Source organism: Mustela erminea, chromosome 8 (genome assembly GCF_009829155.1).
Source record: "Mustela erminea isolate mMusErm1 chromosome 8, mMusErm1.Pri, whole genome shotgun sequence".
NCBI classification, from domain to species: domain Eukaryota; kingdom Metazoa; phylum Chordata; class Mammalia; order Carnivora; family Mustelidae; genus Mustela; species Mustela erminea.
Window position 1 is genome coordinate 41,315,910 of NC_045621.1, and position 27,531 is coordinate 41,343,440.

A 27,531-nucleotide genomic window follows, 5' to 3' on the forward strand; every position below is an offset into this window, starting at 1 on the left:
GAAAATCTTTGAATTTCTAAACATTAATGCTTTTGAGTTTACATTGTACTTAAATTTGTATTCTCTTGGCCTCCCCTACATACATACACAAAGTTATCTCAAATGTAAACCTGGGTTTTAGCTAGCAAATAGGGAACTGAATCAAAGAAGTGAGTAGAGAGAAAGAGATGAAACAGTACAAGGAGATATATTCAAAGACACTATAAGTAAGTCAGGATGAAATTCTAAAATACGTCAAAGTGATCCACAGGAAGACAAGAAAAGAGAAACAAAATGAGAACCAGAAAAAAAAAAAAAACAGAAAACAAATAATAAAATAATAGACTCTAACTAGCACTAACATATCATAATTATTTTAAAAGAAAATGACTTGAATACACCAATCAAAGGACAGAGATTAGCAGAGTTGTTACAAAAACACAACACTATTATGGCTAGAAGAAACTCACTTCAAATACAATGATTTAGGCAGGTTGAAACTGAAAGGGTGAAAAAGATATATCATGGAAACATTAATCAAAAGAAAAGAGTGATCATTAATACGATAGAAAGTAAACTTCAGGAAACAGAAAATTACCAGGACAAAAACAGAGTTCATAATGATAAAATACCAATCTACTGGGAAGACATAATGATCCTAATGTGCATGCCAAACAAAAGACCCTAAAAATAGATAAAGCAAAAACTGGTGCTATAAGGAGACATAGTTGGGGACTTCAATACCCTCTCTCAGCAACTGATAGGATGGACTACTAGGCAGAAAATCAGCAAGGATATAGGAAATCTGAGCAATATAATCAACCAACAGAATCTAATTGACTTAAGTCAACAAGTACAAAACACATTTTTTTATTCAAGTGTCCATAGAACATTCACCAAGATAGATCATATTCTAGACCATAAACAATTCTTAACAAGAATTGAAATCATAGAATGTGGTCTCTGATATAATAGATTCAAACTAGAAATCAATAACAGAAGGGCAATGGGTGGGTCTATAGCCATTGGAAATTGAGCAACATACTTCTTTAATGAAAACAAAAATAGAACATATCGAAATTAGTAGGATACATCAAAAGCAGTGTTGAGAGAGAAACTCATAGCACTAAATGCTCATATTAGAAATGAGGAAATGTCTTTAATAGTAACTCTCTCTTCTTTGAGAAAAACAAACCCAAATCAAGTAGAAGAATGGAGATAATAAAGACAAAAGTACATATTGTAAAAATTTAAAATAGCAAAAACAATAGAGAAAATCAATAAAACACAAAGTTGGTTCTAAAAAAAAACCAATAAAATTAAAAACTTCTAAGAAGACTGAGAAAAATAAAAAGAGAGAAAGAAGGGGGCACCTGGGTGGCTCAGTCAGTTATGCATCTGTCTCTTGGTTTCAGCTCAGGTCATGATCTCAGGGTCATGAGATGGAGCCCCTTCTTGGGCTCTATGCTCAGTGCAGAGTCTGCTTGGGATTCTCTCCCTTTCCCTCTCCCCCAACTTCTCCTCTCCCCCAGGCATGAGCATGTACTTTCTCTCTGTCTCTCTCAAATAAATAAATAAAATCTTAAAGAAAAGAGAGAAAAATATAGAAACCACAACTATCAGGAATGAAACAAGAAATTTATTACATGTAAGCTCCAGACAGTAAAAAGACAATAATGGAACACGACAAGAAACTTCATGGTACGAATTCAGTAATTGAGAAAGAATGGATTGATTTGTCAAAAACAGTAAGTTACCAAAACTCAACCAAGATGAATATATAATCTGAATTGCCCTATAACTATTAAGTAAGTCAAAATCATAATTTAAAAGTTCTACAAAAGGACATCTTCAGGCCTCATTGGTTTCACTAAAGAATTCTACCAAACACGTAAAGAATAATTAACTTCCATTAATTATAACCTCTTCCAAAAAACGCAAAAGGGTAAAATATTTCCCAAGTCATTTTATGAGTTCAGTACTACTCAAATACCAAAACCAGACAAAGACAACAATAATAACAAACATCTCTCTTGAATTTAGATGGAAAAATCCTCAACAAAACATTAGCAAATCAAATCCAATAATGTGTAAAAAGAATTACTCATCATGACCAAGTAGGATTCATTCAGCTATTCAAGGTCCGTTCAAGATTTGAAAATCAATCCATGCAATCTGCCATATCGGCAAGTTAAAGAAGAGAAATGATATGATCCCATCAACTGAAACAGAAAAAGCATTCAACAAAGCTCATGATAACTGCTCTCAGTCAGTTAGGAATAGAAAGGAACTATCTTATCTTGATGAAGAGCATCTGCAAACCCCACAGCTAATATTATACTTAATGGTGAAATATCGAATGCTCTCCTTCTAAGATCAAAAATGAAGCAAGGAAGTCTGTTCTTACCACTCTTACCTAACATACTACTGGAAGTTCTAGCCTCTGCAATAAGGCAAGAAAATGAAATAAAAGTCATTCAGATTGGAAAGGGAGTAATAAGCCTCCTTCTATTTGCAGATGATATGATTATCTATGTAGAAAATCCCAAAGAATCTTCAAAAAAAAAAAAAAGTAAAACCAATAATGGAGTTCAGCAACATCACAGGATACAAGATCAACACAAAAAAAGTAATCACATTTCAATATACCCACAGGGAACACAGGGAAAAAGAAATTTCAGACTAGATAAAGTCTGTATAGAATCTCTCTGGATTAATTTTTTTAAATTGCATAATCTGCAATGATCTCAAATGTGTCAAAAGACATGTTTTCTATCTTGCAGGAAAACTCACTCTGAAGACTCACTAGGTGTTGAGGTGTTAGCAGAAAGGAACCAGTTAGAAAATACAGATTTTTGAGGGGTCACCCTGAAACAATTCATCACAGTTAGTATCACCAACTCCCACCCTGAACTGGTTCTCTTGACACGTCCTCCATTCCTCCTGCTGGCAAAGGCATTTCCCTCAACAAAGTTGCCCCAGGAGGGAAAAAATCTTGGGAAATTCAGAGGGAGAGGGACAGTCTTTGAAGGACAACTGAGGACGAGGTAGTAAATTAGAGCTTGCATTACAACTGGAAACAATTGTAAAAAGTCACATTCTGCTTCCTCTAGCCTACAGTGGGCACCCAGAGGTGCTGACTAACATGCACAAAGAAGAAACAAGCCCTAAGACTACAAAGCCTTGGTCCCTATCTCACACAGCAGGGGGAGCCCACTGACACTAGCCAAACTCTAGTAACTGGCTCCTGGCTATTTTGTCATCCCCTAACCTCAGCGTTACATGGGAACCTGTTAGGGATACAGATCTCAGGCTTCCCCAGGACCTGCTGAATCACTTGAATTGCATTTGAACAAAATCCCACCTTATATTCTGAGAAACACTCTCTTCCCACTAGCAGTTTGCTGATGCTCCTTGAGTTACATTCACTCTCATCAATTTCTGGGTAGAGTTGGTATGAGCTGACTAAACCTAAGATAATTTGGAGATAGCCCTTAAAGTCCATCAAGGATACTATATTACCAAAACATCATGATAAAAAGATCCATTTTAATTTACCCTCTATGGTTCTTTATGACATGGCCAGAATTTGAGAGTGACATGGTGACCAGGTGGCCAGGCAGCCCCCAGGGCTCCATACTGAAAGCAATCTGATTGTCTTCTCAGAAAACTTTTTCTCTTGGCTCTGTGAGAACCCTGAGGTCAGTTGAAGACTATCTTCCCTGGAAAGAAGCTGGGTCTTGGGGCAAGGGAATGAAGACATTACCAAGCCTAGTAAGTCAAAATTCATGTACTGGGGTGCCTGGGTGGCTCAGTTGGTTAACCAACTGCCTTCGGCTCAGGTCACGGTCCCGGAGTCCCAGGATCGAGTCCCGCATCAGGCTCCCAGCTCCATGAGGAGTCTGCTTCTCCCTCTGACCTTCTGGCCTCTCACGCTCTCTCTCACTGTCTTCTCTCAAATAAATAAATAAAATCTTAAAAAAAAAATTCATGTACTGATTCTGCCTAACTTTTGGCTATTTCTAGTGTTCTGTAATTTCCTGCTTCTGATATACAATTAACACATGACCTTGTTTTTCCATTCTCTCCAAGTTTCACCATCCACCTCCTTATCAGTATGATTCATCCTGATCCTTTTATTAAACCTCTGGAGAGAGGCGACAATTTTTTTTTAAAGGTATTCTGGGCACTGTTCTTAGAGGCTTTCTTTTCTTTTCTTTTCTTTTCTTTTTTTTTTTAATCTGACCTCTATCACACTTTAAAATCAGCTTGTGACATTTCCCAAGATTTCAGTTGATGTTCAGAGATTTGATACTGAAGAAACATAATGAGCTGTTGCTTTCTCCCCAATGGTAAGCTTAGTTCCCCGAAAGAAAATGCGCTGGTCTAATGTGAAAATCCACTTTGCAAAAGAGTTATGTAACTTCTAATTATCATCTCTCTCATGGTTAAGAAAAGAGCTGGAAAAGAGATTTATCAGCCAGTGAACACTGGATATTGACCCAGGGATGCTAAAAATACTGCAGAGCTGGATATTATATTCAATTTGCCCTTTTAGTGAGCACAGAGCAAAAAATAAAGATAGCTCAAAGTAGTGGCAGTGGGAGGTCCCCAATTCCAAAGTTACTCGGTTCTAGTACAGCGGGAAGACAGCAACCTCCTCCTAGAGCAATATTGTTCTATCAGTGGGAGGAAAGCAGAAAGTCCGCCTAAGCAGTCTTCCTACAGGAATTCACCCCACCCCAAGCACGTTGGTCTTACCACTAGGAACAGGAGCATATTTAGATCTGAGTTTCACAGATTTCCACCGTAGGTAGAATTTGACTCTTCAGACCACATGATGGGTTTATACCTGAAGGGAGCTTGGAAGCTAGGTCAGCAGATACTTGCCATTGCATGCAATGGAAGACATCCTACCAAGCACAGAGATCATTTAGATGTACCTGGCATGAGCCACTTTACCTGCTTCAGATATAAACACTGACACTGGCTTCTGTTATTGTTCCAAATGGGTGCAGGGCTGATCTCATTAGCTCATTACCTGGAAACCAAGCCTTTTCCTGTCGAATTCACAAGACCAAACCAAGTCCCACACAAATGATGCACATTTTCTCCATCCTGGGTATGCCATCTACTCCAAAAGCCTCACTTCGATTGTTAGACCTCGCCAAAGAAAACTTCCAGGAAGACCAATAGTGCTGTCATTTCTCTCCAGACCAGGAGGGGTCGCTGTTGAGCACCAGTGCCCGGACATCTAGTGGATGCCCCTTTGGGCGGGTCCAGATCCCAGTAGCACAGCGGCAGTACCCAGGCTCACCCTCCACGTTCCTGGTTCTTGCTTCCCCTTCCTATTCCTTGGCAGTGCTTCCCAACCATGCCCCTTGCGCCTTGTCGGAGAAGCTCTACTCTGCCAAGACTCGGGTCAGAGGTGTGCAGGCCTTAGGGCCCTGAGAAGCAGAAGAGAGGCTTAGTTATTTAAAAAATGCAGACTCGCAGGGTCTCCTCCAGGGTTTTTTGATTCAGTGCATCAAGGATAAAGACCAAACAACATTGCTCTCATTGCCATGAGGACTGCTGATACAGATGCTCTGTGAACCACAGGTTGAAAAACCCGGCCTTGTGACTGTTAGGGTCCGTGATCAAAGGAACAAGACTGATACAAAGCAAAGGTCAAGCAAAACTTTATTTCGCGCCAAGCATCAAGAATCAAACTGACCGGTCAGGGCTATCTCTTACGAAAAGGCGATGACAATGATCCTGACAAGGTCACTCCCAAGAAGGCCACTCCGGACGAGGCTGCTCTAGATGAGGCTGCTCCGCAGATGAGGCTGCTCCATGATCGGAGCCGCTCCCAAGAAGAGGCCACTCCCAAGACGAGGCCGCTGCTCCATGAGGTTGCTCCCTGGACAAGGCTGCTCCCAAGAAGAGGCCATTCTGAACAAGACCGCTTCCCGGACGAGGCTGCTCCCGATGATGAAGAGGCAACGATGACAGTGACGATGACAAGGAGGACAACCCGGATGACACAGACTCTGCTCCCCACGATGCCACTCTGACAAGGCTGCCACCCAGAGGAGGCCACCACTGCAGACAAGGCCGCTCGTGGCTCGGGGTGGCGAGGCATTTTGCGGCGAGGCTGCTGGCGGCTAGGGGCCGTTGGCATCTCAGGGCCGCTGGCGTCTCGGGACCGCTGGCATCCAGGGGCTGCAGGCGTCAGGACCGCTGGCCTCTGGACCACTGGACCACTGGTGTCTCGGGACCGCTGACCGCTGGACCGCTGGGGTCTCAGGACTGCTGGCGTCTAGGGGCTGCAAGCCTCAGGACCACTGACCGCTGGACCGCTGGTGTCTCGGGACTGCCATCAGCGCAACTGCCAGAGGCTGCAGCTCGGGGCTGCTGAAGGCGGGGCGGCAGGCGGTTGGAGGCTGCAGGCGGCTGGAGGCTGCCGGCGGCTCAGGGCCACCGGAGGCAGGACCGCCAGAGGCTGGAGACTGCCCGCGCAGGGACAGCCGGTGGCGGGACCGCTGGCGGCAGTTATAGCTCTTACAAGAGCTCTTAAAGCTCCTCCACTCCGCCTACTCTTCTGCTCCCGCCAAATCCCACCAACTCTTCCTTCTGCTCCCGCCACAGCTCTCCTACTCCCCTGCTAGCCCCACACAGCAACCTTTATGCGGTTGGTTGAGCCCTGCCCCTACACAGGTGGCCAATCGGATCTCAATTCACCCTAGTGGATATACACATGCCCCACTGATTGGACATCTCTACCTGGCCTGCTCCACCCCTACACCCGGGGTCCACAAGCAAGTTCCTCTGGGAGGGGCAGGCCCTTACATGACCTGGTGGGAAGCCTCAGAATCAGCCCAGACTTCCCTGCTCTCATGAGGTCTTCATGGTGGGCTTTCTCCACCAGTGAGCCTGCCTGGGGACTGGGCCACTCCACTAGAGCACCGACAGAAGTCCCCCACCAAGTGTCCTCTTGGGAAGAAAGGTGTGAGGTTTCCATCTCCCTGACATTTTAAGCCAGGACTCTTCTTCCCTAACCTAACACACACACACACACACACACACACACACGCACACACACTGCTCTTATGGAAATATTTCCTCCCCAACCTTCCACAGAAGCTTTGCCAAGTAAGAGGCATCTGGCTCCCTCTAGCAAAGGGACGTACGTGGGCATGACCAAGAGCACTGACCTGAGTCCCAAAGTGACTTTCTATCTCTTTATGAAGAGAATGTCCTAGAAGCTTCTTTCCTTAAGCAACAACAGAAGAGTCCATGTAGACCCCACTTTGAGCTCACAAAGATGTGGTTCCGTCCTTAACTCTCTCTCCAGCCCCGAGGCTGCCCACAGCCCTGTCATCTCCAGGGGGATGGGCCATGTCTATCTTGCGTATTTCTTAGCCTGAGCGCGACTCAGCAGTGTTGGGAGTAAGAGGATGGGAATGGACAAACATGTTCAGTTTAACTGGACATACAGTCATACAGGTGGCGCCAAGTCTGGGCTGCTCATTAGCGGCTGGGTGAGGTCCGTCTCCTAGTCCCAGGACCTTCTAATAAATGATGGGACGTCCTGGACCCTGGGGTTAGGTGGGGTTGGAGCCCTGGTTCAGGCCGCTGAGTTGTGAGCAGAGGGGATGAGTGAGTGTCCCCTTCGGAACATACATCTAATTTCTGGTGTGAGACTCTCCGGGACTAGTTTCTACTCTGGCACAAGCAGTTGCAGCATCCAGGAGGGTGACTTAGCCTGAGTCCCTGAGTCACTATAACAAGAAGACCTTCCAGTCAGCGTGTCCTGTGATGAGAAGCATCGCCGTGCTGATTTCCTGCACATGTGGACTGCTTCTTAGAGCAGCATCGCTGAGCCAGTCCTAACTGTTGACATGCCTGCAGCTGGAAAGGGCAGGGCCTAGGGTCACGAACTTAGTCCTGCAGCCAGGGGAAAGGGGGATGGCATTAGGATTTAGGCAACAACAACCAGTCTTACCAGTCTAGGTGCCAGGGGGCCGGTGGGCTGGCTGTGTAGGAGGCAGGAGGCCATGGTTGGGCCCAGCAGGGGATGCATTGTTGGCGGCAGGTGTGTGCTGTGTAGAAAGACACAAAGACACCTGCTCCCCCAGTCTCTCCAGCCAACTGGCTCTGTTTCTGAGTCACCATCCAGGCCCATCCCAGCTCTATAAACTTGCCCATTTCTCCCCAGCAACCTCCACTCCAATCCCCTTTACCCCCACCCAGACAACCCTTCAAGGACCTGTGTTCTGGAGAATCAAATGACAGGTGGCTCCCTCCCTGATCTCTGTAGGGGCTAAAACCAGTCAGTAATCCTGGGGCTTAAATGTTGATGCCTCCCGTTGATGTTGATGCCTCCGTTAAATGTTGATGCTCCTCTCTGTCCCATTAACTCATGGCACAAGTAATCCCCTCCAGACACGAACACGTGGCCTTGGGATGCAAGCGGCATTCAGCAACATTACGCCTTCCCAGCCTTCTGGTCTCCTTCTTCTCCCCCTTTATCTTGTCCTACCTGCCTCCAGGCAATCAGGGCTCTCCTTTTCCCTTCCTCCCCCTCCCTCCCTGCCAGCTCCTCTGACTGGCTGCATGATATCTCCAAGTCTTACCTCCCCATGGGGCCAAATCCAGGCTCCCCACATCTAACCCAGCCCCTCCGGGCTATAAAGCCTCTGGAACTCCAAAGATGCTCACTGATAACCCACAAGGCTTTCAGCCTCCTGAAGGAGCCATGACTTTGTCCCCTGTGGGTGAGGGATCCGGGGTCCAGGCTGGGCTGTGTGTCCCCAGGGTTCTGTCTCCCACTGGTTGCGGCCTGCGTGGTATGCACACTTTGGAAACTTGCCCTCTATTTTGACTCTGCAGTTCAGGAAGGAGAGTTCTGAGCTGGACAGTCCCTCTCAACAATTTACTACACCCACGCTTCAAGCCGTCTCATTGGAAGCTAATAAAAAGCAAAGTTTTTATTCCCTCCTTTGAAAAAACTGTCACGACATCCACAGCCAGGCATACTGCTAATGATGTGCCCAGATGCCTATCTCTTCGCCCCCTTGAAGAAGCCTGCTACCTTTGTCTCTATACTCTCTTGAATGGGCTGGAAGCAGGAATGGCCAGAAATGTCAAGACCCACAGTTGCAGGTGCTAGTTGAAGCAAGCAGTAAGTTTCTCTTCCTAAAAAATATTATTTATTCTTTTGTATTCTCCAGTAACTCTTAAAATCCTACTTAACCATCCCTTTTCATTATGAATGCCCTCCTTAGAGTCAAGGAAATTACAGCTCATTATCTTGCCTAATTTGCATGTTTCCCAATTACATACCTAGTGATATAAAACACAGGAATACAAATGTTTAGTGGCAAACAATGATTTAAGTCTCGTATAAACAGCTTTCTTTATTCTCATCGCCAGTGTAATCCTCTCTCTCATTGCCAGACACACACAGGAAAGGAAATCCCTTTTGGACAATGGCGTTATAGGTCTTTAGGGGGATCTTTTATCCCTTAAAGCTTCATACCAGGGAGAAGGCATTGAGACAAAGACAAAACCCACACATCACAGATACCTTCTGGCTGTTCATTGGACATTCAAGTCGCTCTGTTGCAGGAAGGATTTCCTTGCTCCCAGCCTCCCTTTCCCTAGCTCTGCAGCCCCCGAAGCTCTGGACTTGAGGACGAGGGGATGTTTTGCTGGTTTGGGCTGTCACACTAAGTGGAAGAGTAAAGGAGCCAGAGGGGTGATCGTTCCTGAGCCACAAGACAAAGGAAACCGCCCGTACTGTATCTTCACCTGCTGGACATGCCATGAGACTCAGAAAGGGCACTCGGATCTGCTCGACACCACCTCCGTCGCTAGGAAAGCCCCAGGCTCCACACCTCCCCGTTCACAATCTGGGCCCCACAACGCAGCACCGCACTCACATCTACACAGCCAGCTCCCATTTTCCCCTCTCTTTTTCCCCAGTCCATCTCACCAGTCTCCAGCTCTAGAATATTCCACGCATCTGGCTTCTCAGTTGGAGATGAAACAACCCCGCCCCAAGGCCACTCATGCCATCATCATGTCTTCTACTCTCCTGTCTTAGCTGGGTCCTCAGTGTTGCTTGGTAGACTTTTTTCTTCATCTGTCTCTCTGTTCTCCACCACCGGTATTCCAGACCGTCATCATGTGATATGCACACAGGTGTATTCGTTTTCCAAAGCTGTCGGACAAATGGCCACACACCAGGGGGCTAAAAACAATGGAAACCCATTCTCTACCAGCCCCAGAGGCCAGAAGTACAAAATGAGGATGTCAGCAAGCTCCTTCTGGAAACTCGGAGGGAGAACCTGTCCCATGCCTCTCTCCTAGGTTCTGGGGTTGCCGGCCATCCTGCATGCTCCTTGTCTTGTGGGTGCATCTCCAGTCTCTGCCTCTGTCTTTACACAGACTTCTTTCCTTTATCTTCTCTGTGCACAAGTCCAAATGTCTCTCTTCTTATAAGGACATACTCATTGGGTCACAGCCCATCCCAATCCAGTGTGACCTCATCTCAACTTGATCACATCTGCAAAGACCCTGTTTCCAAATAAGGTGACATTCTTAGGGACCAGGAGTTAAGGCTTAAACATATCCTTTTGGGGAGGGGTATACAATTCTACCCACTACAACAGATGCCCAGTATTTGGAAACACTTAAATTTTAGCTTTTTTTTTTTTTTAACAGAAATCAGTATTTAACCTCTCTACCCCCATCAGATTATTTGCATTTTTTTCCTTAGAGGAAAAATGATTAAATATGAATTCTCAACATCCCCCTCCTCATCTACATCACTACCCTCACCACTCCTTTCCCCAGGAGCTCCTTCCATGTCTCCAAGGCTAGCCATCTATCTTTGTCATTCCTTCATCCCTAATTTCCTGAACCTACCAGAAACTGACCTGGCATCTCTTTGATTAAAAATCCACCCAAGGTACCCATTACCTCAATGAAATATCTTTCCTTTAGGAATTGCTAAGGTCCAGGTGCTTAGTAAACCAGACTCAGCCAACATGGAGATCATCTTTGTTGGCTTTTCTGAAGCATTCGGAAGTTCCCTGCCTCTCTTGCCCATGACACGTCTAAAATTGCTGTGGAGGTCCACAGCCATTTTCCCAGCATCTGGTGACTGTGCCGAAAGAGTCACTCCATCCTGGAGAAGCACAGCTGATGTTGGCAGGCCGGTCTGAGGATGCAGAGGGGGTCCCACAGGACCAGCCCAGGGGGTCCGTGTCTGCGTGCAGGACAAAGATAAATGCGAACCAGTAGGAGGTGAAGGCAGAGTTTACTGAAAGTAGAGAGAGAGTGTAGGTGCAGACACAGTGCCCAGGAGACTCATAAAAGAACGGAGGGAGTCTCACCTTTCTTGGGGTTTGGAGGTCTTTGTTGAGGATTGTGACCTGGTGTACATGTCTTCTCAGGCATCCAGGAATCTGTTAGAACAAAAGGCAAGGTGTTATTCCTTGGAGCTAGATGTCTAGCTTTGAGATGTCTAGCACTAATGGTCTGGGATACACATAGGATGGCTTCCTCCAGTTGTGCTCACCTGGCCCTCCCTAGATGTTTCCTATTCTAGAGAAATCATTAATTCTTTGTTCTTTGTAAGGAAGACATACACTACTGCATTACAAGGCATGTGTAAAGTGGGGGTGTAGGTCCTAGCGAGAAGAGAAGCAGGAAAAGGAGCAAAAAGGTGATTTTTAAGGAATCCTTCAGTTTCCCTGTCTCACTACTTCCAAAGAACCTTTAGAGTTTCTGTCAGTGAGGTGAGTTCTTTGACCATTTCTCTGGGACCCATTCACCAACACACAGTTGGAGTGCATGGAGCCTTCCAAGTTCCTGATTGGTCTATTCCAGATTTCACAAGCATTTAGGCCACAGTTAATGGCAATCTGTATAACATAGTCAAGTGGCTTCCTCTGGATTCTACAGGCCATGAAAACACCTCATGAGTATGGGAAGGCCTAGGTTTGTACATGGGATTGATGGAGGGCTTTGGATGGACTGTGGAGTAAGAGCTGTAGCAGAGACCAGGGGTAAATGGAACTGCCAATGAGTAACTGTCATTTTGTTTCTCCCAAAAGATGATTAAGACAAGTTTTTGCGAACTCTAGCTCAATGAGCTTGACACTGATCCCAGATATAACACTCGAATGTATTATGGAAGGATTAGTTAATGAATCCTACATAAGAAAACAAAGAAAGTTTCCTCAGCCACACTCATTTCCTTTTGCAGTAGGGTCAGTAAGGTTGTAAGAAGTAGATGAACTGGCTCAAGATTCATCCTGGTGTGTCCCATGGTCTTATCATTCCAAGTGATGTCATCATTCCAAGTGATGTCATCATTCCAATGTCCAGCAGTTTCCAATTGAGCACCTTCAATAATGGGAACTCATTACCTCCTGAGGTAGGTCATTCCATCTTCTATTGGCTCAGATTGCAAAGAAATGTCTTTTTTTTCCTTCTATTAAGCCAAAATTGGGCACCTGGAGGCTTCTCTCTGTGGTTATTAATTAAGGTGTTAATAAGTCTGTCATGTAGAGCCATCAGCACTGTCCGTCAGCGCGACATCAGATCACTAGTGTTGGCAGCCACATTGCTCGGCAAACCCCTCTTGAGCTTCCTCTCAGCCAAAACACCAACTGCATTTCCATGTAGCAGCAGCCAAGTCATGGATTCCATACCTTTGCTGTACTGTTGGGTTTCTTGTTCAACGCAGGATCTGACATTATCTATGTTGAATTTTCTTATATTCTGTTCAGCTTCAAGCTCTAGTCCATTAAGTTCTTGATTAAGAATGGGGCATCTTCAGAGCTTTCTCAAAATACAGATGTCTGGCCCTCTTTTCAGACTAAATAGGCCACATAATACCATACAGAGCACCCACAGGGAGGATGGAATCTTTTTCCCATTTGTAGGACCGAAGAGTCCAGAACCCACACAGCAGCCTGAACCGAAGGCTGCACCCAATACTCAGACGGTCCTGGATTAGTGGAAGAGGTGGGTCCAGAATATATGCTTTTATTGCTGTTCCTATCATCCTGATGCATTCCAGAAAAGCATGAGTTATTAAAATTAAAAAACAGACAACAGGGATGCCTGGGTGGCTCAGTGGGTTAAGCCTCTGCCTTGCGCTCAGGTCATGATCTCAGGGTCCTGGGATCGAGCCCCACATCGGGCCTTCTGCTCAGTGGGGAGCCTACTTCCTCCCCTACCCCCCGCCTGCCTCTCTGCCTACTTGTGATCTCTCTCTCTGTGTCAAAAAAAAAAAAAAAAAGACAACAAATTAGGAAACAATAGAGGCAAGATGTGTAAGAATCAAAGAGCTAACATTTTCATACACTCTGAGTTCATAAATATCAGTAAGAAGAACAGTGGAAACCCCAGAGGTAAGTATGCTAATTATGTTAATAGATAACTCACAAAAAAGGAAGTAGAAATGATGAGCAAATATGGAAAGAGAGTCACAAGGTGCCGGGTAATCAAAGAGATGCAAAATTAAACAACACTGAAATTGTTTTCAGAATTGTTTTGTTGTTGTTGTGTGATGCTGTGCAAAGCTCCATCAAGCCCTTACCCATGGCCTCGGCAAATGACAAGCAATCATTTCCACTTTGGGTAAATTATCATCAAGAAGAAAAATCAACATTACAGAAAGCATTTATGCCCCAAATGTTAATTTTAATGATGTTTAACAATCTTTTTAAAAAAGTTTTAAATTATTTTTTATTATCTGTTTTATTTCAATTCAATTAGCCAGAGAATAGCCATGAATTAATTAATGATTAACCATCATTACTTTCAGATGTAGTGGTCAGTGATTCATCAGTTGCATATAACACCCAGTGCTCCTCACATCACGTGCCCTCCTTAATGCCCATCACCCAGTTACCCCATCCCCCTACTCACCATCTTTTCAGCAACCTTAAGTTTGTTTCCTATAGTTAAGAGTCTCTCATTATTTGTCTCCCTCTGTGATTTCCCACTCAGCTTTCCCACCTTCCCTATGATCTCTGCGCCGTTTCTTACATTCCACATATGAATGAAACCATATGATCATTGTCTTTTTCTGACTGACTTATTTCACTCAGCATAATACCCTCCAGTTCTATCCATGTCAATGTAAATGGTAAGACTCCATCCTTTTTTTTTTTTTTAAAGATTTTATTTATTTGACAGAGAGAGAGAAATCACAAGTAGGCAGAGAGGCAGGCAGAGAGAGGGGAGAAAGCAGGTTCCCCGCGGAGCAGAGAGCCCGATGTGGGGCTCGATCCCAGGACCCTGGGATCATGACCTGAGCTGAAGGCAGAGGCTTTAACCCACTGAGCCACTCAGGTGCCCCAAGACTCCATCCTTTTTATGGTTGAGTAATATTCCATTGTGTGTATATACCACATCTTCTTTACCCACTCATCTGTCAATGGACGTATCTTTTTAATAATGGAAGAATTGAAATAAAGTAAACCACCAACACCATATGCACATTATGTTCATTTCCTGCAGAAAGCTACGGTTCTCAACCATAGTGCACCATGACTACCTGTTTCCCTGAGCCTGGGACTTCTTCAGGACAGAATGCTTCTTATTTATTTTTCACCCTCACCACCAGCTCAGGGCATGGCTAGATATTCAATAAAGATTTATCAAATGAATTAAGAACAAAATACATACAGAATAACCTGTAACTGTTAAAATAGTATTTAAGTGTGTCATATGATAACAAAATGCTTATGTGAGAATGTCAAGTGGAAAGTCTCGGTATTTTTATAGTCAGAATCACGAAGGAGCTCACTTTGATCAAGTGCGTTCTGTGTGAAGTGCAATAAATACATAATTATGTGTTATTGTACAATATATATATTTAATCTTTACAATGATCTTTTGAGTTTCCATCTTCTTAAAGAGATTTTAAGATAGATAGCATTTTTATCCTCACTTTACTGATTAAGAGCCAGGCCTCGGTGAGTTAAAATACACAGTCAAGGAGACACCAGTGGGGCATAATGGGGGAACATACCTAGGCTCTGTGATCCTGTCTTTAAAATATGGGCAAAATAACAATCCCAAAAACCAGCACTGAAAAAATATTGTATGAAACTCCCCAAACTATTAACCATGATTGTCTCTGCTTGGTAGGGTGGTAAGGGGTTAATTTCTTTTCAATATACATACATTTTCAATGTTGATCTCCCATGACATTCACATTGCAAAAAATAATAAGTACTTAAAAAAAAAAAAAGAAGAGGGGCAGTTATGTGGACTTGTATTCACTGTGAAATGAAAACCTGGCTTCAAACCCACCCTGAGGGCCCTGTTTACTGAAGTATTAAAAAATGCCTTGTCACCTGCTGTGTCACCTGCCAGAACTGGATTTACCTGGCAGTCAGACCACCCCTGCATTTGGGCAGCAGGGAAACTGGGGCCACAGAATGAAAAGAAAATTCCAGCTTGAGTAACTTACCCAAAAGTCAGCAAGTCTCGAAAGGAGTTATTTGAATGTCAGAATTCGTGTCAGTGCTGCTGTGCTGTTTGGCACTGTCTTCGATGACTGTAGGCGCGCAGGGACTCATCCTCCCCGTGCTCGGGATTTCTACGTGTCCTTACGTGGCAGGTGACAGGTGAGCGTTCTGCATGGTGAGATCACAGGTGGGCTTTGAGGCCAGCTGAGTTCCAGTATATTCAGACATGGAGGGTGTGTAAGACCACAGAGGGGCTCGGACGAAGGGAGGTTTCCTGTCAAGATGCTCTGGACACGGTCCCTTTGGACTTTTCTCTGGTGCTATTAGCTGGGGGAGCTGAGACTTGCCCTTAGAAGTGCACCAGCCAACTGTGGACTTCAACGTCACATCAACAGATAAAGCTGCATAGGCTTTGGGGTGCTTAAGAAACTACTGAACATGACATAAGCATTCCTGTTGGCATTTCAGTGCGATTTACCATTAATTTCAAGCCGATGTCAAGGAACTAGGACACTGTGACAGGCTAATGGCTTCCTGCTCCCTGCTGATGGCAGCTGAAATGTTTATTTTTCTAGCCGGAGACACTGATCTCATGACCAGGGATCAATTACAAAGGCTGCCACATGAATTATGACTCATTTAAACTTATTTTGCAAAAACATAGTTGGATCTTTAAAAACTGCGATAAATGTTCCCTGAGTCTTTGTTAAACACTGAGAATTCTCAGTAGGACAGAAAGAATAAATGCTGTGTGTTTCAGGCGAACAGAGAGAAAAAAAATGGACACTTTTCTAGAGCCTAACACATGCTTCTGTGAGGCACTGGGATTTGGTCGAGGGAGTCACACTTTGACTTACTTTGTTACCTTGGAGTTGAGAGAGACAGAGAAGCACCAGATGAAAGAAGAGCCCTTAGAAGATCCAGTTCTCCAATGCCTAGGCTTTTCCTAATGAGATCCTTAGCCAGTGGTGGATGTGAGGGAAGAAGAGCTTGAACGGTCATTAATCTCTTTCACAGCTGATCTAAAAACGTTATACGAATAAACACCTCACTCCCCTTTCTCACTAAGATGACAATTTAAACCTCTCCCAGCTAATATCTATGCCATTTTCCCCAAGACCATATCACCATGCTCCCTTCCTGGCCCCATTCAAGCTCTACCTAGCTGCACAAAATCACAGGACACCCTTTTTGCTGAACATCTTAGAATGCTAGTAAGTGCTCCCAACACATCACTTACAATCCATAGAACTTGAGCAAAGTGTCCTTTTGTTTGGGCACGTAACAGAATTGTGATATCTCCCCATCTTTCTCTGGTGTGTGATTTCAGCAATCTGACTCATACTTTAAGTCACAAATATGTATATGCCCACAGCCAATTTCCTCTCATTGTATTTTCTGTCCCACTGCTATCTCTTAAAAGACATTTTAAATGTTCTTACGATTTTTTCCCCTTCTCTTTCAAAACCTGTGGGCAGACTATCTGCACACCCAAAGGTCTGTGTTTATTGGACATCATTTCTAATCCATTTAGAGATATCAGCATCTCTTGAGAAAGTCAGGCTTTCTCACAGGAGTTCAAAGAGAAATCTGCACACCCATGTTCATAGCAGCATGATTCGCAATAGCAAGAAACAACTTAAGTGTCTATCAAGAGATGGATGGATAAGGAAGATGCAGCATGAGCGTGTGCACCCTGGAACACTATTCAGCCAAGAGAAAGAAGGAAACCCTGCCATTTGCAGCAACATGGGTGGACCTTGAGGGCATTGCGCTGCTGAGTGTTGGCTGGGAGTTCAGGACAGACAGAGCTTAGCCAGTCTTGGATGTATCTGCCTTGCTATGAGATACTGAGCGTCCTTGAGGGAGCCAGGTAGGTAAACAGGTGGCTCTCAACAGCAGCATCTGTGCTCCCCCGCCAAACCATCAGCCACACACTTGTAGTTGAACGTGGTTGGGTTTATGGGCACATGGTACCATAAAGGGGAACCGTGGGGCACCTCAAGAAGAGTGTTAGAAAGGACTGATTTTGGAATCTGGGCTTGAGGTTCTCAAGGAAGTGGGACTTTGATTCAGATTGGACGCTCTCAAGAAGCAGGACAATTCCATGGGTGGATGTCTCTGCAGAAGGAGGAGGGAGTGAAGCCAGGCTCAGGCTGGCAAAGGGGCAGTGGTCAGTCCTGTCAGCCATCACGGGGATGTTTGCTTGTTTTTGTGCTTTAGACAATGGCCATGTTTTGCCTGGGTCCAAAAATGATTATGGAGCAGGCTTGTCAGCTGGTCACAGAATCACTTGTGTATAACGTTGATGCCCAGGGAAATCATGTTTAACAGAATACTCAGGCCCACCTGTGACCATCAGGCCAGCTCCTAGCATTCTCAGCTTTGTGCATTTCAGTGTCCAAGGACACGCCTATAGGAGCCAATGGCCAGAATCTAGACAGCCCTGTCCTCCACCCCACCAGAAGGCTCAGTAACATGTAATTCTCCAATGACGTACATTCTATATGGGGGAAAGTAGACAAGTAGATGTTGCTTTCTTCACTCCAGTGGAACCAAGGGTCAAACAGAAATTGCTATGGAGATAGAGAATAAAGTAGCTATATTTCCTGCACACTTGAGTTGGGACCAGAACCCGCTAATAGTCAGGCTTTACATGTCCATACACTGAGGTAGTTACTGAATCCCAGATCAGAGCCAAACCATTTTGAAGCAATGGCTCTAGACTCAGAAAAGTCATTGCTGATTTCAGAAATGTCAGTGCAGTGAGATGACATGTCGTTTCAATGATTCCTACAGAATATCCTATACTCTCCAGACATATCAAGGATGGTTGGCAGAAGAAATAAAGAAGCTTTTTCAGTGTACATTCTCACTGACTTTAGTTGTTTGGTTTCCAGAAAAATTCCTGGAAGGGATTTGGGGCACAGAGAGTTTTCTATAAGGCCCCTTAAAGCAAAGTTGGGAAATCTCAAACAACAAAGCTGGAATCCTTGTTCTCGGAGAGGAAAAGGCAGCTTTTGTAACACCAGCTTTGGGTATCAAGACAAAGGCAGCCAGATACCTCATCAAACCGACAGTTCCTTTAATGTGTCCATGCGTTCCTACACTCAGGAGGAATGTTGTCAGAGGATGGAGTGAAGAGCAAATCAAAGAAAATCTCCTGAGCAGAAAGCTTTCTAAGGCAGCCCTGTTTAGACAGATGCAACTTTCCACTTGTCTGCTTGGCTTGTAGCCAAGCTGACCATTTCCTGCAAACTGTAGAAGTTTGGAGAACCGGTGGTGGTGATGCCACCTCAGAGGGGTCCAGGCATCTGGGGTTCTAGAGAAGACATTGACCCTGGACCTTTATCACCACCGGCAAGTCAAGGTTTGGAGACCCCACAATGAAGAGGAGAGAAAGGGGATTGCTGGACACTCAGGTAGGAACGCAACTCATGCAGCAGCTGGAGACTAAAGACAGCTGCTTCCCAGGACCATGCTCAGATGTGAGGCCCAGGGCACACCTAGGTCAAGGGAAGTTTGTGCCTCATGCTGGAAGGAAGGACAATTCTCTCAGAAACGGATGGTGGCCTCATCTCCTTCCAGGATGGGAGCTGAGGCTTCCCCAAGACCACCAGGATCCAGGTAACCTACCCAACTGGCGCACTGAGGGCCACGACCCCCACATGGCATTTGCCACTTCTTAGGAGCGGGGGCCATCCTGGGAGACCAGCATGGGTCAGAGACCCACATTTGGTTCTGTGAGGCCAGAAGCCTGAGTTTGCTAGTATATTTGTACAGACATATGTGTGTGACACAGGGTTGGAGGATGACCACCTTAGCACAGCTAATGGATGAGTAACCAAGAAGAGGCCCGTGTCCGTGGAGTGGAACCGTCGGTTCTGGGATGTGGCACCCTGCACATGATGAGGGTCCCAGGGAATGCAGAGGGGCAGGCTGGATCACACACTGACGGGACTTGCATCCTGACCCCCAAGGAGTGGGGGTGGTGGGAACCAGGACTCAGGATCGGGAGGGTGAAGGACAAGGGGAGAAGGTGATGGTCCACCAAGCCAGAGAGGGTTCCCGGTTCCTGTAAGAGGGGGACCCTGGGTGGGCCCCAAGGTGAGGAGGTAGGAACAGTAAAAGAAATGTCCCACCTGTCCCTGGACTCCAAGGGTGTTCAAGTTGACTCCCCATAAGCGCAGTTCCTGCTAACAACAGATTTGGCTGCCCAGAATTCTGGACACACTGAAGCTTATTACATACACATACACACATATATCACACACACACAAACACACACACACATCACATAAATACAAACACATCACAATACACAAACACATACATCATATATACACAATACACAAAACGTACACTCACACCACAATACACACATGCAGCACACACCCCACAGAAACACAGACCCACACACACACATATACACACATACCACACAGACACACATATACCACACACAGATACACATACCACATAAACACACTACACACACACATCACACAGATACACACAGACACAGACATCATATATGCACACTGCACAAAACCTACACACACACACCACAACACACACATGCAATACACACCCAGTACAGACTCACATACACACCACCCTGGAGGTGGAAAGGACAAAGCCTCCCACAGTCCTTCCCTCTAGAGTAGTCCCAAGAGAAGCTTTCGTTTCACTCGACAGCCCCAGGTTTCTGAGAGATGCCAGAGTCACCTGCCAGAGTAGACATAGGCCGAGGAGGTTCTGAAGGTCAGAGTGGACCAGATTCAGAATTCAGTGAAAGGAGCACAAAAGGAGTAAGTGAAAGCTGTTAGATGGGTGGATTTCATCCCAAGAATATCTCCTACCAGGATCTTTCAGTTCATGATAAAGCAGTGGGGAAATAGCTTTCTAAAGAGGTGAAGGCCTGGGACTTAGAAGAAAAATATTTTGCATAGGTCTAAACTTCCCTGTTTCCTTCCTTCCTTACTTCCTTTCTAAGATTTTTTTAAACTTATTTATTTATTCATTTATTTATTTTTCAGAGAGAGAGAGAGAGAGTACGCGAGTGCACACGCAGAGGGAGCGGCAGGCAGAGGGGGAAGCTGGCTGCCTGCCGAACAGGGAGCCCAATGTGGGACTCGATCCCACAATAAGATCCCACAATAAGAATAAGAAATAAGAACAGGGGACAGGATCATGACCTGAGCTGAAGGCAGACACTTCGCTGACTGAGACACCCATGCAACCCAAACTTCTCTGTTTTCTTAAAAAAGTCTTGTGTTGTAGTGTACTTACATATAAGATGCTGTTTAGGGATATTCCACACCCCAGTGGCCCCCCAAAGCCCCACTGGTGTTCTGAGTGAGAATCATAACCTGAAAGACAACAGGCAGAGCACACGGTTGCTGTGCCAAGTCAGGGTCCCACCACCTCTGGGCTCAAGGTGTCCTCTCCTGGGGCTCCTGAGCCCGGAGGCAGAGCAGTGGGTCGGGCAAAAGCAGCTGCGTGTGTTCCCAGTAGGGGGCGCCGTGGAGAGCAGCATGTGGGTCTGCTCTCTGTTCCAGGTCAGGCACTGTGATTGTACACCTTCTACTTCATGTGTTCGGCTTTTTACAGGAGAGCGAGGTTCTGAGTCAGCCTTCCTGTCCCTACCCCAGGAAAAGAAACCACTGCCCTCTGTCCCCTAGGAGCTCCTGTTGGTTTCTCATTCTGTGTCAGCAGGTACCAGTTGGCCCCTCTGAGTCCTTAGTTGGGGATCCCCCAAGGGCTGACCCAGACTTGAGTTCAGGTTACTCAGGGGACCCCTGGCTGGCTCAGTCTCTGGATCATGTGATTCTTGATCTTGGTGTTGTGAATTCGAGCCCCACATTAGGCATAGAGATTACAAATACATACATACATACATATATATACACACACACACACACATACATGTGTATATATACACACATGTACACACACACACACACACACACACACACACATATTTAAAGAAAACCTACTCAGAAGGGTAAGGGGGTCATGCTACAAAGCTTGAGAGAGGAAAGGGGACGGTGAGACAGAGAAGGCAGGAAGCCCACTAAAGGGCGCATTGATGTAGGTGTCCCTCCATGGACAGCTGTGGAGGAGCCCGGCATTATCCTGTGGAATGTCCTTCAGGGTTGCTCCTCCCGTGGGAAGAAAAGCTGGATATTTATCCCAAGCTGTCTAGTATTTGTCCTAAGGGCTTTAGATTCCCCAGAACTTCTGGGCTTCCTGAGCTCAGACTTGCAACCTCACGGGCAGAGAAGCCGTGGAAAGCCGTGGGCAGGCAGGTCCTGTCCACTGAAGCTCAGGGACCCTCAGCTGTGTGCGTGGGGTGGGGAAGAGGCTCCAGTCAGACCGTTAGAGGCTGATTACCATATGCTCCCACAGGTCCTTGGTTACCAAGTTTATACAGAATTTCTACGTTAAGCGTCACAGAGAGCGGGTCTCAGGTGGATCGGGAAAATAAAACTTCCCATACTGAAAAAGAAGAAAAACAGCTATTTTCATTCACTCTTCCCTTTAACACAATCTTAATACCTTGCTCCCACATTGAGATGTTTTGGGTGGAAGGCCATCACCCTGACCCTGCAGTAGACCCTCCCCACTACAGGGACAAAAGGATGAGCTCAATGGAAGAAGTGGCTTGAGCATCATGTGGTGTCCTCAAGCACGACACCCTGCTGCCTGGCTTTCAGAGAGGCTCACGCAGGTTTGGAATTAACAGGAAAACAGAGGAAATCCAAAGAAAAGAGTAATTTCAGCTCCTGAACTTCAAGAGAGGATTTCTCAAGGCCCACAGCCAGGCAAGATTGAGAGAGAGGATTAGCACCCCTTTCTGGAGCCAGGCAGGGCCGGGCCATGGACTGTCCAGTAAAGGAGAGCCCATCCCCCACCATTTTCCTGCCGGGGGGTCATGGGAAAGCACAGGTGGGAAGGATTTAGGTTTCGACGCAGTTCTGATTTCTCTTTCCAGACTTGACCGAGAGGGGAATGTGTGTTAGATAAGGTTAGGGAGGCATCAAGGGCAGAAGGGTCCTGGCTCTGACCCTTCTCGGGGATTCTGGGAGGCTACTGATAACAAGGGCCGCTCAACATACTTCAGAAGGCAGAGAGGCCATATCAGAAAGATCTCACTAGGTTTGCACTCAAGCCTCTGTTACCGGGACACAGAGCAGAGGCCGGCAAATCTGCAGAAGGTTGGGCTGAATGAGATTCCAGAGGCATCCTCGGACTGGGGATAAGGCAAAGACTAGGAGGTGCCAATAGGTCTTCAAGGGCCAAGGAGAGACACACAGACAAGACGGGGTCCTGACGAGCAGATGGAACACGAGCACATCCACCCCAGAAATCCGCAGAGCACCAAGGCATGGGGCAACCACATACTTATCCCAGAGAATTGGGGACCCACGCCCTTGGGGTGGGAGCCAAGAACCTTTCCCCACCACCAGGGGGCGCCCTGAACCCTCCGCCAGGAGCCAGCACGGGCGGGGCTCCAGAAATAAGAAAAACAGGACATTTATCCCCAAAGACACGGTGCCTCCCAGATTTAATCTAAATTTTCCCAGCTACATTCTCTGAGCTGAGTGTCGTCAGGAAGTGGGGACGTTTCTGTGACTGGCTGTTAGAATAAATGTGTGGGGACGCTCCACGCACTAGTGAGCCGAGCAGTAAGCCGTAGAGAGAGGGCGGTCCCTCCTGCTCGCTGGGAAGGGGGATGTTCGCCATGTTTGTGGTTTGGAGGATGTTCTCCTTGTTGTCTGGGTTGCAACAGGCCAGTGGAGTGGTCCTGTTCTCTCTCCATCATGCTCACTGCGTGGCCCTGTCTGGAGTCGATGTTCCCCACCCTGGGGAACCCCAAGGCCTGGCTGCATGGGCCCCACCAGCTCCCCAACGTGAAGGGCTGCTTTCTCTTTCCAGTCCAAAGCTCTGGTAAAGGCAAAGGCGTAAGCTCAGCCTGACACGCACAAGCAAGTGAACCCAGTACAGGAGAGCTCGCAAACCATACGGACTATGTAAGAAAATGCAATCTCTTAGGAAGAAGGAATCATAAATCAGGTAGATGTGGAACCTTCATTCATCCAACAGCTAATAATAATGTATGAAAAGAGCAACTTAGGACAGATCTAACAACATACTGAAAAATAAATTCCCGTTAGGTTAAAGAAATACATGTTTACAAAGTCCACGTGTGAACAGTTTAGAAGTACACACTAAATATATTTCTCAAACCCATGACTGTCTTGGGATTTTCAAGTTTGAACACTAGCATTTATTTCAAAGACAGTAATAAATGTAGGGGAATCCACCAAAATTTAAATAACATGTGTCAGGGCTCACCAGACAGGACTGAAAGACATCTGATTTCACACAATATTTCAAACAAATATGAAAGATATCATTAATATTTAAATTTCTCATATGTGTGAATAGAAGGACACTCAAACTTCAAGTAATGGGCCAATGCAAGGTCAAATACACACAGATTATGATATACAAGTGACTAATAAATATTTGGACAAATGCCTAATTTATTAATAACTAATGGCTTAAATAAGAATGATGTACAATTATAAACAATCAGATCAATGGCAATAAAGTACAATTCTATGTACTCAGCTATAAGTAATTTTTAAGAATGGAAAATGCCAAACAATCGTGAGAGTTTGTTGAAATGAACACTGTCACACACTGTTGGTCAGGCCCTAAATTGTTCCAACATTCCTTGACTCTAATTCAGCATTAGACATGCCCATGCCCTTGGAATTTCTAATTCTGTTCTAGAAATCTAACCAGAGAAATGATTTCTAAACGCAAAGTTTTATGCACAAGACAGTCATGCCCGTAATATTTATCATAAGAGAAAAAACTGGAAATAACTTAAAGAGTTAAGATAGAGCAGAAATGGCTTTCTATAAAACATAATGCTTTGAATCATATTTTGCAGAGAGCTCATAAGGCCCTGGGGAAATCTCTTTCTTTAATATTTATTCACAAAAAGATGCACCATTGCATACTTGTGGTTGACCTTTAAGTTATGAAGCGTTTTTAGAAGATAGTTATTTTTTGTCTGCGCGCGATATGAGCAAATTGTAATTTCTTATCTAATAAGGTGAAAACAAACTGCTGCTTTAAAGAACATGAAGACTTTTTTGTTTAAAGCTTTTATTTATTTATTTGACAGACAGAGATCACAAGTAGGCAGAGAGGCAGGCGGAGTCGGGGGGGAGGGGGAGCAGGCTCCCTGCTGAGCAGAGAGCCCAATGCGGGGCTCTATCCCAGGACCCTGGAATCATGACCTGAGTCAAAGGCAGAGGCTTTAACTCACTGAGCCATGGAGGTGCCCCAAGAATATGAAGATTTTTGAGGATTTTTTTCCCTCAGCATCTGAGGCAAATGACTGAGCCCTTTCCATCTTAAGCAATGAGATTTTAACTCCAGATCGAACTACCTATTCAAAACCACATATTTAAAAATAATAACCACTGAGTCACTGTGTAAAGCAGCTCATATTTTTTTTCACTCTGACATGTGTGGGAATCCTGCTTTTTTTTTTTTTTTTTTTCTGAGGAAAAGCAATTTGGTCTTTATTATTCCAGCAGACAGTGGGCACCTGTCACAAATGAAAATGTCAGTGTATTTTAATAACAGAATATACCTTTGGTATCAGCAAAATTAATTATTCATTGCAATTATTCATTGCTCCCAGCTGCAATAGAAGATGAGGCTCTCACCCTGTGCAGTGTGTGTGGGGCCTCAGGCTTGCATTATTAATGTTCCCTATTTACAGGCATACAATGCAGAAAGCAATTTCCCAGAAAATTGCTGAGCATTTTGCCTTGTTCATTTGGGAGGATTTGGAAAATGGTCACTCTACTGGATTATGATGGTAATATTACAACTGTATGTGGTATTTTAGAAACAATCATGTATAATTGGGTGACACGGTAAGTCACCAAAGCAGGCACTTACAAATTACTGCTATCTCCCTTGAACTAAAGATTGATGATTCTGAGAGCCACTGGCATTTCCTGCGTGTTCCTTGAAGGGCTAAAGATATCTGTTGTTGTTGTTGTTGAATTTCACGTCATACAGAATGCATCCCGCAGTGGTGCTGCTGGGCTGTTCAGGTACCCTATGCCTCCATCAAAACCAGCCTCACACCGCGCCCCACAGGTTGATCAGACCAGGAGAGGAGCCCTCCCCCAGGGGGCCAATTAGGGGCTCTGGCCACGGAATTTGGAAGGCTTGGAAACAAGTTGGCACAAGATGGCAAGTGCTAAAGACCCCTCAAGGTACCCTGGAAACAAATTCTTTTAGATCTTCAGTGGGTCGCACGTAGGATGAATATAGTCAGCAATTCCACTCTAAGCTCAAAAGAACCAAAACACAAACCCAAGTTAAGTACAAGTTTGTAGCAGAATTATTCACAATGGCCAGAAAGTGGAAACGGCTCAAGTTTTCACCTTGGGGTAGCCCTACAATGGAGTATTATTCAGCCATAAAAAGGAAGAAAGTTGGATACATACTCCCATGTAGAGGAGGCTCAAAACACCACGCTAAGAAAAGCCAGTCACAGAGAGCACATTTTAGGTGATTCCGTGTATGTGAAATTTCCATTCAAGGTAAATCCAGAGGTAGAAAACAGACTGGTGATTGCCAGAGCCTGGTGGGAGGGGGAATAAGGAACATGTTTAATGGTTTCTCAGTCTGTTCAGGCTGCTATAACAAAACACCATTCACGGGGGAGCTTATAGACAGCAGAACTCTGTTTCTCACCGTTTTGGAGGCTAGGAAGCCCAAGATGAAGGTGCCGGCCGATTCAGGACCCATTGAGGACCCTCCTCCTCATAGAAGGATGTATTTCTCTGTGGCATCCTCAGATGGTGAAAGGGACAGAGGGCTCTGTGGGGTCTGTTTTACAATGGCACCAATCCCACTCATGAGGGCTCTGCCCCGTGACCCATTCCCCTCCTGGGGGCCCCACCCCTGCCCATCACAGTGGGTATTGGGTTTCAACCCATGAATTGCATGAATTGGATTCTGCCTCTCACAACCCAATGGTTTCAGGCTAAGATGGCCTCTTTGCAACAAAACTGAGGACAGATGCATCCTGATCAATAGGCAGGGCCAGAATCCAACCTGAGACGCATCAGCTCATCCTACAGCACTGGGACTTACAAGCGGCTATGATCAGGAGGGAGGCAGCAGACAGCTCAGCCCTCTTGCGGCCAGAAGTGTCTACAGCTTTCTGCCATGGGTACGATGGGGCCATGGTTGCACCATCAATGCAGGATCAAGACCGGAGGTCTCCTTGGGTAGGAACAGCAGAACCTCAACTAGCAGAGGAGCCCAGGGACGTCTACCTGCCCCCATTCCAATGGGGAGCCCCAAGGAAGAGGCCTGCACTTGGGCACCAAGTGACCAGAACAAGCACTACAGGCCCACTTGCTTCGCTGGCACTCAAATCACGTTTGCAAGTGGAGCCATTCTGCTGGAAGGACCGCAGAGCAGCTCCGAGGGCATTTTTCCTTGATAACTTGATGCCTGTGAATTGATTGAATCAGTTCTGTGTTGGAGCATTTTTATAGACATGGCCTTCATTTTCAGGCTTGCAACTTTTATATTTGCATTAGTAATTGTTTGTTAAATGTCATTGGAGCCTTGGAGTGCACCTGAAGCCTTCACTCTCAGGGCTTTCTGCATACTTGACACCATGTCCAGGAAGCATCCTAAGCTGTGCTTGTCCGGTCTGGCCCCCTACACAGGGTTGATGGTCACCTCTTCACTGTGATGCAGGGTCTATCGAGCACCCAATACGTGGAATTCTGGTTCTTCTTCTCTAAACACCTTGGAGCTCAGTCACCTGTTCCTATGGTGCTTCTCTTAGACCCTCACCAGGTGACCCCACCGCTTTACTGCAGATTCTGCTCCTAATGTCCCCATGTGCCATGGCCTCACAGAAAGGTCACAGAAGCTAGTGTAAGGCTCTTTCTTCTCAGGCACAACTTCCCTCCGTGGATGTCAGTCTACTGAGATCTTATCTTTG